The following is a 12,209-nucleotide window of genomic DNA, read 5'->3' as shown; positions in this document are numbered from 1 at the left end:
GCAAATCACTGTGCTTATTATCCCTACCCACAGAGCCCAGCACAATACCTGCTACATAGTAGGTGCTTAAGAAACACTGGTTGGCTCTTTGATTAATTGACTTTCCCCTGATCATGCAAATTACAGAGCCTACTTAGAATGAGAAGGGTCCACAGAGGATGCTGAACCCAAATTGTCCATTTTACAGATGAGAAAACTATGACTCATGGAGTTTAAGTCATTTTCTGAAGCTCAATCAGGTGTAGTGGAGTTGGAATCAAAAGGAGGATGTCCAACACTGAATCTAACACCCTTTTAACCTTCAGCTTTTCAATTAAACAAGTAATTGTTTATAATTGAGATTCAAGAGGAGCTTTAATCCTCATAGCAGGAGAGCTGGAAGGAACCTTATTGACTGCTTAGTCCAAGAGGCAAATCAATTTTATAGAAGAAGTCCAGAAATGTGAACCAACTTCTTGTTATGATCCTCATTTCTTGAAAGAGGAAACAATTATATTCACAGAATCACAAGTGATTTGCCCAAAGTTACTCAACAATATAGAGAACTCAGATATTCAGACTTAAATCCTATCACGCCATCAAGAAATGGAAATGGCATGAGTAGGGCTCAAGGAGGGTCTCAACCACTAATTGGCAGGTCAACAGTGCCAAACAACAACCATAAAGACAGTACCAAGGCATGATGGGAATTAGGAAGAACAAAAGGCACTATCATCATCTTTCATTGATAGAATCCCCTGAGCTGTAGGAAAGGTACCTTCAGTGGAGGCAGTAATAACTGGCTCTAGGATAGACCATCAACTGGTTGGAGACCCTGGGGATTGGACAGAAGATGAGGCTGAGCCATTAAATGATTATAGGATTTACCTGTGAGGTCCTACTCATTGGTAGGAGAGCTGGGAAGAGTAGAAAGATGGTATAGAGGTCTAGAATGAGCATCTTTAAACAATGCTTAATAGCAAGGAAGATTAAAAAAAACATGACATGCCTTGGCATTCTGAAGGAGGGTCCAGTAGACAAGAGATAAGGAAAGGACATTGCCCAAGCCCTGGACCTTAGCAAAGCCCATCCTTTGCTCTGATCTTTGTATCTTCTGATTGTCTTCTGGAAGGTGCTCAGAGATGAATAAGTATCATCTCTGCCCCACTGAAATTTCATCTCTTATGAGAATTTGAATACAGTTATATATAATTCTTTTTAGTTTATTTATTTAATTAATTTATGATATTTTTCCAGGGTTACATGAATCATGTTCTTTCCCTTCCCTCCTTCCAACCCCCTCCCATAGGAATGAGCAATTCTCCTGGGTTTATACATAATATTAATACAAATGAAATCACAGAAATTACATTCAAGGTATAACCTATATTAGACAATTTATCAATGTGGGAGGGGGATGAATGGATGGAGAGAGGAAATATGAATCCTAAAATGTCAAAAAAATTGTCAAAAATTGTTTCTACATATAACAGAAAAAATAATTATTTTTTAAAAGAAAGTCCATACAAGAACAGCAGCTAAGTGGTTCTAAAGTGCACCGAGCTCGAGTCCTGTCTTAGAGTCAAGAAAACTCATCTTTTTGAGTTCAAATCTGGCCTCAGACACTTTCCACACTGAACAAGTCACTTAACCTAATTTTCCTTGGCTTTCTCATCTGTAAGATGAAATGGAGAAGGAAATGGCCAACCACTTCACTACCTTTTCCAAGAAAAAGTCAAAAAGGGTCATGGAGAGTCAGACACGACTGAAATGACTGAACAACAATATCCAGGAAAGAGACAAAGTACTGTACAAAGACTCCTGGGAAGCACGATTATTTCCTACTAGGGGTTATAGAGGAAATTTCAGAGAGAGTTAAGTTGTTCAAGTTGAGTCTTGAAAGATAGATGAGATTATAGGAGTTTATGAGTTAGAGCCCAAACACCAGAGATTCAATTCAGTTCATAAATTTTGACCTCAAAGGAACCTTCAAAGCCTTCCAGAGGAACTCATTTCACAGATAAGGAAAATGAGCTTCCCTTCTTCCTTCCCCCAGCAGTTAAATAATTCGTCTAAGGTCACACAAGTCATAATTAATAGTCAGAATTCAATTCCAGGTGCTCTCCCTCAAGTCTCAGGCCTTTTTCATTATTACATAATCTTTTAATTTAATAAACAAAAGGCATCTAATAATTGCAAGCATTTATAGGCCTTTTTACAGATAGAAAAATTTTGGATCCTCATTACAACACTTTGGGTGGGCAGGTATAATAGCTATTATTGTGGCCATTTTTCAGATGAGAAAACTAAGGCTCAGGAAGCTTAAGATAATTACCAACAATGACAGAGCTAGGAAAGAAGAGAGCTGGGATTTTAACCTGTGTTTTTTTGGCTTCAGTTCTAGAGTTCTTTCCATGATCCATGAGAATACAGAGCTCCTACCACCTCTTAGAAGCCAGTGATTACATTTTCAATATAAATATTTGCACTTTGGAAATCAGCAAATGTTACCAATCAGGGCTTACCTGATTGTTCTTTATTCATCATCCAAACTTATTAAAGTGACCAAGAAAATGTTATAATCAGATTAGTCTTAAAAGGGTCTCATGCATACAGGAGAGCTGGTCATTAAATATTACTAACACACTCCATGACAATATCAGGAAGCCCTGATTTCAGGAGATGCAGATGGGACAAAGGGGCACCTTTTGGGTATAGTGAAGAATACGAGTGAGACAGAGAGCAAAAAGTCAGGCCATGTTTTTTAATTAAAAAAAAAAACCCAATAATAATACCAACTTCCATTTATACACCATTTTAAGCTCTATCAGGTGTTTTCCTCTCAAGAGCCCTTGGAGGGTTGGCTATTATCCCCAGCATTTTATACTGGTGGGAGGATGGTGAATGGAGTCCTGCCTGTAGTGGGCAGTTAGTGATGGGAGTGCTCTGGGCTACAATACAAGCCTGCAAAACGATTATCTGAACAAGTCATCAACGAATGGACCAGTAGATGAGGGGAATGATTTTTGCTGAGATCTTATCAGCAAGGGGAAAATCACACAGCTTGGCTGGGAATTAAAACCCACACTTGTGAGGCCATTAAAGGGAACACAATGAGACGGGTAAGTAAGGGATGGTCTTTGGATGTTTCATTCTTGCGGCTGCATTTTTCAGTCTACTTGTTGACTTGTTCTATTATTGCCTGCAATAAAGCATGTGGGAAAAGCTCCCCCATGCTTCTCTTAATGGCTGTTGGGTTAGGCAGGAAAGGAGATGCAGGGCTGCCCTGATCACCTGAAATAATGCAGTTACTTCTTAAACCTCAGGGGCTTTCCATGGGGAGCCAGGATTATTGATTATTGGCTATTTCAGCCACCCAGAATTAGCATGAGCTGATAAATTCAGATCTCCATTCAAATTTCCCAAATGTATACTGAAGCAATGGCAGAATTTCCTTAGAGAGATGTGCACTTTTTATTAAACTTTTGATTTAAAAAAATAAACAGTATTTTGGCTTACAAAGCATCTTTCAGCAGGGAAAGCAAAGCAACGTCGCAAACTTAATTTCATTAATATGGACAACTTCTCCAAATAGAGTCCCACAGCACAGACAAAATTATCAAGGCATGGAGGAATTAGCATGTCTAAATTTGGAAACAAAATTTGTGGCTGGCTCATTTTAAAAAAATGCTACCCTTCTACAAACGATTCATTTTATTTTTTTGGTAGGCATTTATTTGAGTGAATCTTAATGAAAAAGGAGGCACATTTTCCAAGAAGTTTTCATTATACACTGGGAAAGTACTTATATGCTGTTCAGTGACTGTGCTGGCAGAAAAAAATAAACCTCCAATTTTGTTTCTGACCGGAGGGGGCCTGGTGGTCATTTAATTCAACAGTTCATTTGAGAATGCAGGAAAATTAGGTCCACATAAAGGAACCGATTTTCTGGAGGTTTTTAAGTTAATAAATAGCAGAGTTGGGATGAATGCCCAGGTAGGTCTCCTCTGACCATTCTGTCCTGAGCTCTGCACAAAGCAATGGATTACCATCATTGAACAGACCAACAGACCATGAACTGCTGGCCATTTTTCTGTAGCTTAGATGAATGAAGTCCTGGAAGAAGGAAAATATGTGATGGAGTGGATAGAGACTTGGAGTCAAGAAGATGTGAGTTGAAATATGACTTTAGACCTTTACTAGCTGAATGACCCTGGGGAAATCACTTAATCTCTCCAGTGCCTCAGTTTCCCCTATTACAGAATAGAGATCATAAAAGCACTTACCTCCCAGAGTTGTTGTAAAGATAAACACGATATATATTAAAGTACTTTGCAAACTTTAAAGTGCTTGGGTTTCATATATCCAAAGGGAGAAGCATTAGCCTTTTCCCACTCATCCCTAGATAGCATAACCAGGAGTAAAGAGGTAGAGGATGCCAAAGGTGCAATTTCAGCTTGATATCAAGACAGACTTCCAAGTAAAGAGAGCTTTCCCAATCCCAGCCAATTTACCTCGGGAGGTAAAGAGCCCATTCAAAATGAAGTCCATCAAGAGAGATGGGATGACCATTCCTTGAACCTGCTGCAGAGTCTGGAAGCCTGGCATTTGGGGATCAGGGCTCCCCTCTGAGGCAGCCAGGGAGCAGAGCATAGAGAATGCTGATAGCCAGGAAGACTCGAATTGGAATCCTTCCTCTGATGCTTAATAGCTATGGGCATAGTTCTCTACTTGATAAAAGATCAAGGACCAGAACAGAAATGACATGTACTCAGAGATGCAGTGCAATCTGAATTTCAATGCCTTCTCTCTGCTGATTTCCTCCAACTCACCCAGTCCATATCCTCTTTGAATATAGATGTTTGCATGTCGTTTCCCCCCACTGGACTCAGGGGGACAGGGCCGGACACGAATTTTCCCCCCTTTTCCTTTCTTTGCATTCCTAGCTTTTAACACACCGCGTGACACATCTTAGGCGTTTGAATACTGCTTGCTAGCCCAATGACCAAAATTCAAATGTCTTTCTGATGTCAGGAGAGGGCGAGCGGACCTATACTTTGGGTAAATCATGGACAGTGCCCAAAAGGAAGTCAGAGCTGGCCCGAACCTCACAGAACGGGTCCCTTTGGCAAATCACATCCTCTCTCTCAAACTCTGTTTCCTCATCTGCAATACAGAAAGAATAGTAGCCCCTGCCTCCCAGGGTGGCTGTAAGGATGTGTAAAGTGGTTAGGAAATCTGAAAGAGTGTAGAGAGTCACGGAAATGCTAGTGTTTGTTATTACTACAATGATGTGGGATCATCTTTTATAAGACCCGATTCTTTTTTTTTTTAACAAGAATTCTGGAATTAGCATGAAGCAAAAGAAAGAACCAGCATGATAACAGAAGAGCTAGATTTAAGTCTTATGCAGCCTTGGGCAAGTCACACAACCTCTCTGAGACTCAGTTTCCTTAGCTGAAAAGGGAGATCCCACTGCTTGTATAACCGAGCACCAGGGGAGGTTGTGGGGCTAAGAGCCTTATTAAAGTGCTCTACAGAAGAGATATGGAGTATGACCAATACACAATTGGATATCTGTAATCAGGAGATTTTTAATTGGCTACTGTGGGTGGAATGATGTATTAGAGCAATGCCAAAATGAAATCATCCCTACCCTCAAGGAGCTTCCAGTCTAATGAGAGAGATTTCCTCCGATCATATGGACTGATCCGTCTTGCCCAGTGCTTGGACAGCTACTATCCTAGTTGGGACAATAGAGATCTCAAACATTTCTGCAGGAAGAGGTACCATCTGCCAGGACTGAAAGAGTTCTGAGTTCATCAGTCCAAGAACAATAGTGCCAAACAATGGAAGGAAGGAGATGGTGAATTCAGTAGAGTATATGAGGCAGGGCACCCCGGCCAAGAAGTCCGGACTAGGCAAATGGGCTATTAGTGACACTTGATAGGCTCAGACCCCATGCAAAGCCCAGCTGAAATATCACCTCCTTTGTAAAGTCTTTTTTATTTCCCCCACCAGGAGTCATCTCTTCCTCATCTGCTTTGCAATCTTCCTTTCATTTGTATTGCTTCCTCTAAAGACATACCTCATAGATGGTATGTTTGGGGTTCAAATCTGATGGGATATGTTGGGTTCAAATCTGACCCTTCTAGCTGTGTAGTCCTAGACAAGTCACTTAACCCCAATTTCCTAGTCCTTATTGATTTTCTGCCTTGGAACCAATACATCTTATTGACTCTAAGACAAAAGATAATGCTTTTGGGGGGACTTTTATTAGCATGCAAAGTCCTCTACCATTTATGAAACAAAACACTGCATAAATTCACTTTACAAGCTTCATGAATATTTAATGGCAAGTAGCCTTTGGCAGTAGATAGTGATGTAGCTCAGGAGTCAGATGGATCTGGGTTCAAATCCAATACCTAAGGATTTTGAGCCTATAAATTCAGGTAGCTATGTGGCCCTGGGCAAGTTGTTTACTCTCCAGGGGCCTCAATTTCCTCAAATATAAAATAAAGGCAGTCAAATACATGGCTCCTCTTGGTTATTTATCATATGACAACATGAATGACTGAGTAAGATTGTAGAATAATGGACCAACAGTCAGTTAGTCAGTCAAACACAAACAGCACCCCAAAAAGAGGATGGTGAGTGGAAGGATACAGTCATGTCTTCCTCATGTCCTGCTTCCTTGGAAGAGTTGAACCATCGATTGCCTTGCACGTTGCAGGTTCTTAACCAAATGTCCAAGGCACTGCCTTTCCCCCTACAGCCCCTTGCTGAAAACTCCCCCTTTGCTCTCTTCTTTTCGGTGCTTGCTGGCAGCCACATCTTGTACTCAATCACGGGGGGAGACGGATGGCTGCTTCCATGGTCCGTTTCAATTCCCCTCCCTGCCCTGGTTGGGCCAGCCAAGAGGTGACCCTATCATGCGGCTCCCCATCTCTCATCAGAGCACTGAGCAGATCTGACAGTCGGCACTTCAAAGCGTTCTCTGACCTCAATCTGCTTTTCCACGTTGCCTCCTTCTTACTGGATAAACGCGCCCAAGGAAGAGGGGCTAAACAGAAATGCTTCATGCTGAGGTCACAACATAAACTGCCCTCAGCCTTTGGTGTCATACGCCAAAGCCTTCCTGTTTGAAAGTAGCCCGCTGCCCATGGAAGAAGGCACATGGACCAAAGAGCTTTAAAGCTCAGGAGGGAAGAAGACTTGAGGGATGTCAAGGAAAGAACAAGGAGCAATGAGACAGGATCCGGGGTCTAGGAGGTCATTCATTAATTGTGTGATCTTGAATAATAATGAGAAAAACTTTACGGTTTGGAAAGCACTTTACATGTTATCTCACTTGACTCCCGATAAACCTGTGACTATTATTATCTCCATTTAACAGATGAGGAAACTAAGGCATATAGATAATTAAGTGTTTGGGGGAGGATTTGAACTCAAGTCCTTCTGACTCCAAATCCATTTATCCACTGTTATAGAAAAATTGATAATTTATTTGCCTTCTCTGGACGTTAGACAGTATCTTTAACTATGAAATGAGGGCACTAAATTTGATGCCCTTCCTTCCAGTACTGACTATTCTATGATCTATTGAAGAGTGAAGCTATAAAACTTCATATTCTAAAGACTCTGGCAATGGTCACTTTCTACATTCTTTGTTCTAAAATTCCGTGTTCTACAGTCCCTCTCTGCTCTGATGTTCCCTATTCTAAGGCTCCTTTGAGTTCTGACATTCCATGTTTTCAACTCCCTCCCAAATTCTGACATTCCCTGTTCAAAGACCCCTTAGAGCATGGACGTTCTATATTATTAGACCTCCCTCAGTGTTGACATTCCCTATTCTAAGGTGCTGCCAAGCTCTGACATTCAATTTTCTAAACTCTCCCAGCTCTGACATTCCCTTTTCTAAGTTCCCCCCTATCCCAGCTCTGACATTCTTTGTTCTAAGCCCATGCCACCCTCCCCCTGCCAGCCCCAGATTCCCACATGCCATATTCTTTGCTCTCAGGTCCCTTCTAGCCCTAAGGACCTACATTCTAAGATCCTTCTAACTAACACTCTATCCTTAACAGCCCTTCTCCTCCAGACATTCCAGGTCCAACATTCTATGAAATATTTAAATTGAAACCAGACTTCGTATCTGCAAATGTGATTTTTAAACAAATGTAGTTGCAATCAAACTCATTGAGTTTTGAAAGAAAGGCAAAATAGAGATTACTTCCAATTTTTCAATAGGTATAGTGTCTAATTACTGATTAAAACATTAAAAAGCCCAAATCAAGCCAACTTCAAGCTATTTTCACTTGACTGTGAATCATATGTTTGAGTTCCATCCCATCAAAGGCAAAACCATCCATCTTCATCATATAAATTTCTAAATATTTGATGGTGACATTCTAATCTGGAATTGATACCAGGGAAGTGAGAGCAAGCATTTCGCACCTGGGTGCCTTTCATTCTGCTTTTGCGCTGTGACAGAATTCACTGTGACAGTACCGGGAGTGACAACATCAGGCTGGGACTGTCACCTCCAGGGTGGATACAGCTTTAAATTTTTTTCACAAAAGTGAAAATGAGTGACAGTCAAGCAAAATGCTTCTTTTAACTCAGGTTGGAAGATCAGAGAAGTCAATGAAAAACATGGTGAGTGCTCTCCGGCCCTTCTGTGAGGCAGCTTTCTCTGTCAACAGCGGTAGCGCTCAGTCACTGAAAGCATCCCATTGACAATAGTGAGTGACAAACTCTTTGGGGGATCTGTGGAAGTACAAGTGACGGACATTGCATTGGCACCCACTTAATGACGGCCTTCCCCATAGTTGCCTCATGGCAGAAGCAAGGAAGCATAGAAGTTGAGAGCTATGAGGGATCTTATGGGATAAAATATTGGAAGAAAAAACCCAGAGCAGAAGAAGTTCAAACCAGGGTGTCTCAATGACTACTTGGGTGGTCCTGTTTTAGTGGTCTTATATTTATTTATTTGTTTTTCCCATTTATTTATTTATTTGTTTATTTATATGGTGAACTTATATTTATTTATTTGTTTGTTCATTTAGTGATCTTTTATTTATGATCTACAGTTCTGTCAGCACAAAATATGGATGGGGAATAAACACCAGGCTTGGAGATACAATGCTCTGTCACTTAAGATCTTTGTAACACTGGACAACTCACTGATCCTCATTTCGCCTCCATTTCTTAATGGGTATGTAACAGGGGAACATTGACTAGATGATGATCCTAGGATCCTACGAACAAATATCCAGCTCAAATTCTATGTTCCAGGGTTCTTAGAAAGAGCAAACCAGGTGTTATATAGATGTCACATTGTTATTATGAATAATTCTTTTAAAAATAGAATGGAAATCATTACTGAAAGGCAGGAGAGTATGGGAGCATAGTGATGTACAAGATGTCTATTGTCATTTTTTAAGTTGATTTTCACTCAGTTATTTTTCTTTATTGAAAAGGAGATGTCAGTGCGGGATGGGTCTGGGAGAGTGTCCAAAAATGACTGATGTAAAACATAAAGGCATCAATAAAACTTATTTCAAAGAAAAATCTGATGAAGAGGCTTCCGAAGGAGCATCGGGAAGAAACAAGGCACTCATTTCAAAGAAAAACTTCATTTGAATGAATAGTTGGCTTTTCTTACTAAAACATTCCAAAAAATTCTTGCCTCCCCATCCAAGAAAAGAAGAGAAGAGAAAGGAAAAGAAAAGAAAATTAGCTTCGACACACTGCGTTTTGTATTAATCTCTCAAGTTTGCAATCATTATTAGTCCGGATAAGCAAAGACATTTGTCAAGCAGCTGACTTGAGGGTTAAAAAGGCTGCTTTTGGTTCATCCCGATTTTGCTTTTGAATGCTATTTATAGAAATCTACCAAATCCCCATTAATCCAGTGTCTAGTCAGCTTTGACAATCTCTAATAATGATTTTGTAACCTTTCTTACTAGGTCACTTCACTGTCTAATGGAAACATAACGATCAGTGCAAGTAAATATCACCTCCTCTCCCCTTTCCTTTTCCTCCTTAACAGTTTATAGACAGAGGCTTTATTGGCCCCTTACTGTCTCCTCATGACATGCACTCAGTCAGAGAGTCAAAGGACTCTTGGTACTGGACTATTCTTGAACCTCGGAATGTTAACAAGGACCTGAGAGTACAGAATGTGGCTTTGCTTCTGGGACTCAGTCTCGTCATTGGTAAAACAAAAATGGTGAACGGCATGGATCATCAGAGTGGGGCCCCTCTCTGCCATCTTGTTTCTAGCATTTCATGTCCTAAATCCCCTCTTATTTCTAACATTCTATGTTCCGATGTCCCTCCAAGCTCTACCATTCAATGTTCTAACATTTTATGCCCCGAGATCCTTTCTGATCATTACAGTCTATCGCTTAATGAGCAGAGAATTGCAGAGTTGGGAGACTATACAATGTAATCTATAAGGGACCTTAGAAGATGGAATGTCAACTGGGAGACACCTTAATACATGATATGGGAGTATGCAGAGAGACCTTAGAAGAAGGAATGTCAGAATTTGAAGGGGCCCTAGAAGAGAGAATGCCAGAGCTTGGAAGGGTATTAGAACAGGGAATGTCAAAATTGGGAGAGAACTTAGAACATTGAATTTCAGACCCAGGAGAAGTCTTAGAACAGGGAATGTTATATCGGGAAAGTTACTAGAGTTTAGTAAAGTTTTGGGGTGAAAAATAGCGAGAATTCAGATGAGGTTATAAATGTGTTCAAAGAATTAGAGAATGTGCCATATAGCAACTGGAGATATTTAGCTTTGAAAAAACAAAATTAGGTGGACATAATCACTATTTTCAAATATTTTGAAGGACTGCCACACATAAAAAGAAATTTATTTTATTTGCCCAAAGAAGGAAGAACTAGAAAGGAAAAAAAGGGTAGAAATTGCAGACTGGCAAACTGAGGCATGGTGTAAGGCAAAAACTACCTACCATCAGACTTATCTTCTACTAGATCTTGGGCCTGCCTTCAGGGGTGGAGGATTCCTTCTCATTGGATGCCCTCAAGAAAAATGTGGATGATCACTTGAACAGTATGTTGTGTTTTTGGTTCAGGTAACAGCCTCATGGCCTTGAAAATCCTTCAATTCTGAGATTCTATGATTACAGTAAAGAGCATTTTGGGGCATTTAAGAAAGCAAGCTGATATGAGAAGGACACAAGAACATGTTCTGCCTGGAAGGGAACTTATATCATGGAAAGTTAGAGAACAAAGTGAGAGAAAGTTAGAGAACAAGTGAGATGATTATGTTATTTCTCCATATCTACCATTATCTATCCATCTTTTATTCTTTCTGTCATCTATCTATCTATCTACATATCTGTCTGTTCATCTATCTGTCCGTCCATCTATCTGTCTGTCTGTCTCTCTGTCCATCTGTCTGTCTATCTATACCTATCTGTCTGTCTGTCCATCTATCTATCTCGATCTCTATCAATTGATCTGTCTGTCTATCCATCAACCCATCTATCTGTCTATTTATCCATCCATCTATTTATCTATCTACCTATCTGCCTCTCTCCATCTATCAATCTATGTATCTATCTTGATATTCATCTACACATACATGTATACTAAAAGTCTTGTAGTAGGATTAAAAAGCTTAAAGTTACACACACACACACACACACACACACACACACACACACACACACACACACACACCCTTTTGGGACATCCTGCATTTAAATGTATCTGTACATTTTATTTTATGTTAATATCCTTTGGACATATATTTTATCCTACTCCCTTGCCAGGGAGATCTATGGCCACAGGGACCATGTATGCTAATAATCTATCTTCCTAGTGCTTAGGACAATGATCTACATACTATAGGCACTTAATATATTCCTTTCACGCTGAATTGACTCTACTAATTTCTTCCTCTAGGGGAATATCATGAGATGGAGGTTGAACCCCTGGTCTTGAAGGCCAGGCCAAAGAGGGCATAGTCTCTATAAGGTTGTGCAAAGAGAGAAAAGCTGAAAGAAATCATTTAACCTCTTTGGCCTCAGTTTTCTTATCTGAAAAATGAAATTTTATAAATAGATAGTTTATACATTCCCTTTCAGCTTCTAGTTTTCAGAAGGCAGGTGAGCAGGTGAGGAGGAAAGCTGGGAGGCAGGAAGGAGGGACATAATGAAAGAAGGTAGAAAGGGAGGGAGGAAGGAAGGAAAGAAGCA

The 12,209-nt window shown here is 40.2% G+C and overlaps 1 protein-coding gene across 1 annotated transcript in view; it reads right to left on the bottom strand.

Moving 5' to 3' along the window:
* Positions 1 to 12,209, bottom strand: part of DAB1 (DAB adaptor protein 1) — a 333,073-nt gene that overhangs the window by 222,521 nt on the left and 98,343 nt on the right. The window lies entirely within an intron of this gene.

The sequence above is a fragment of the Monodelphis domestica genome, chromosome 2 (genome assembly GCF_027887165.1).
Source record: "Monodelphis domestica isolate mMonDom1 chromosome 2, mMonDom1.pri, whole genome shotgun sequence".
NCBI classification, from domain to species: Eukaryota; Metazoa; Chordata; class Mammalia; order Didelphimorphia; family Didelphidae; genus Monodelphis; species Monodelphis domestica.
The sequence above is the reverse complement of the archived record's forward strand: the minus strand, read 5'-3'. Positions and strand labels throughout refer to the sequence as shown.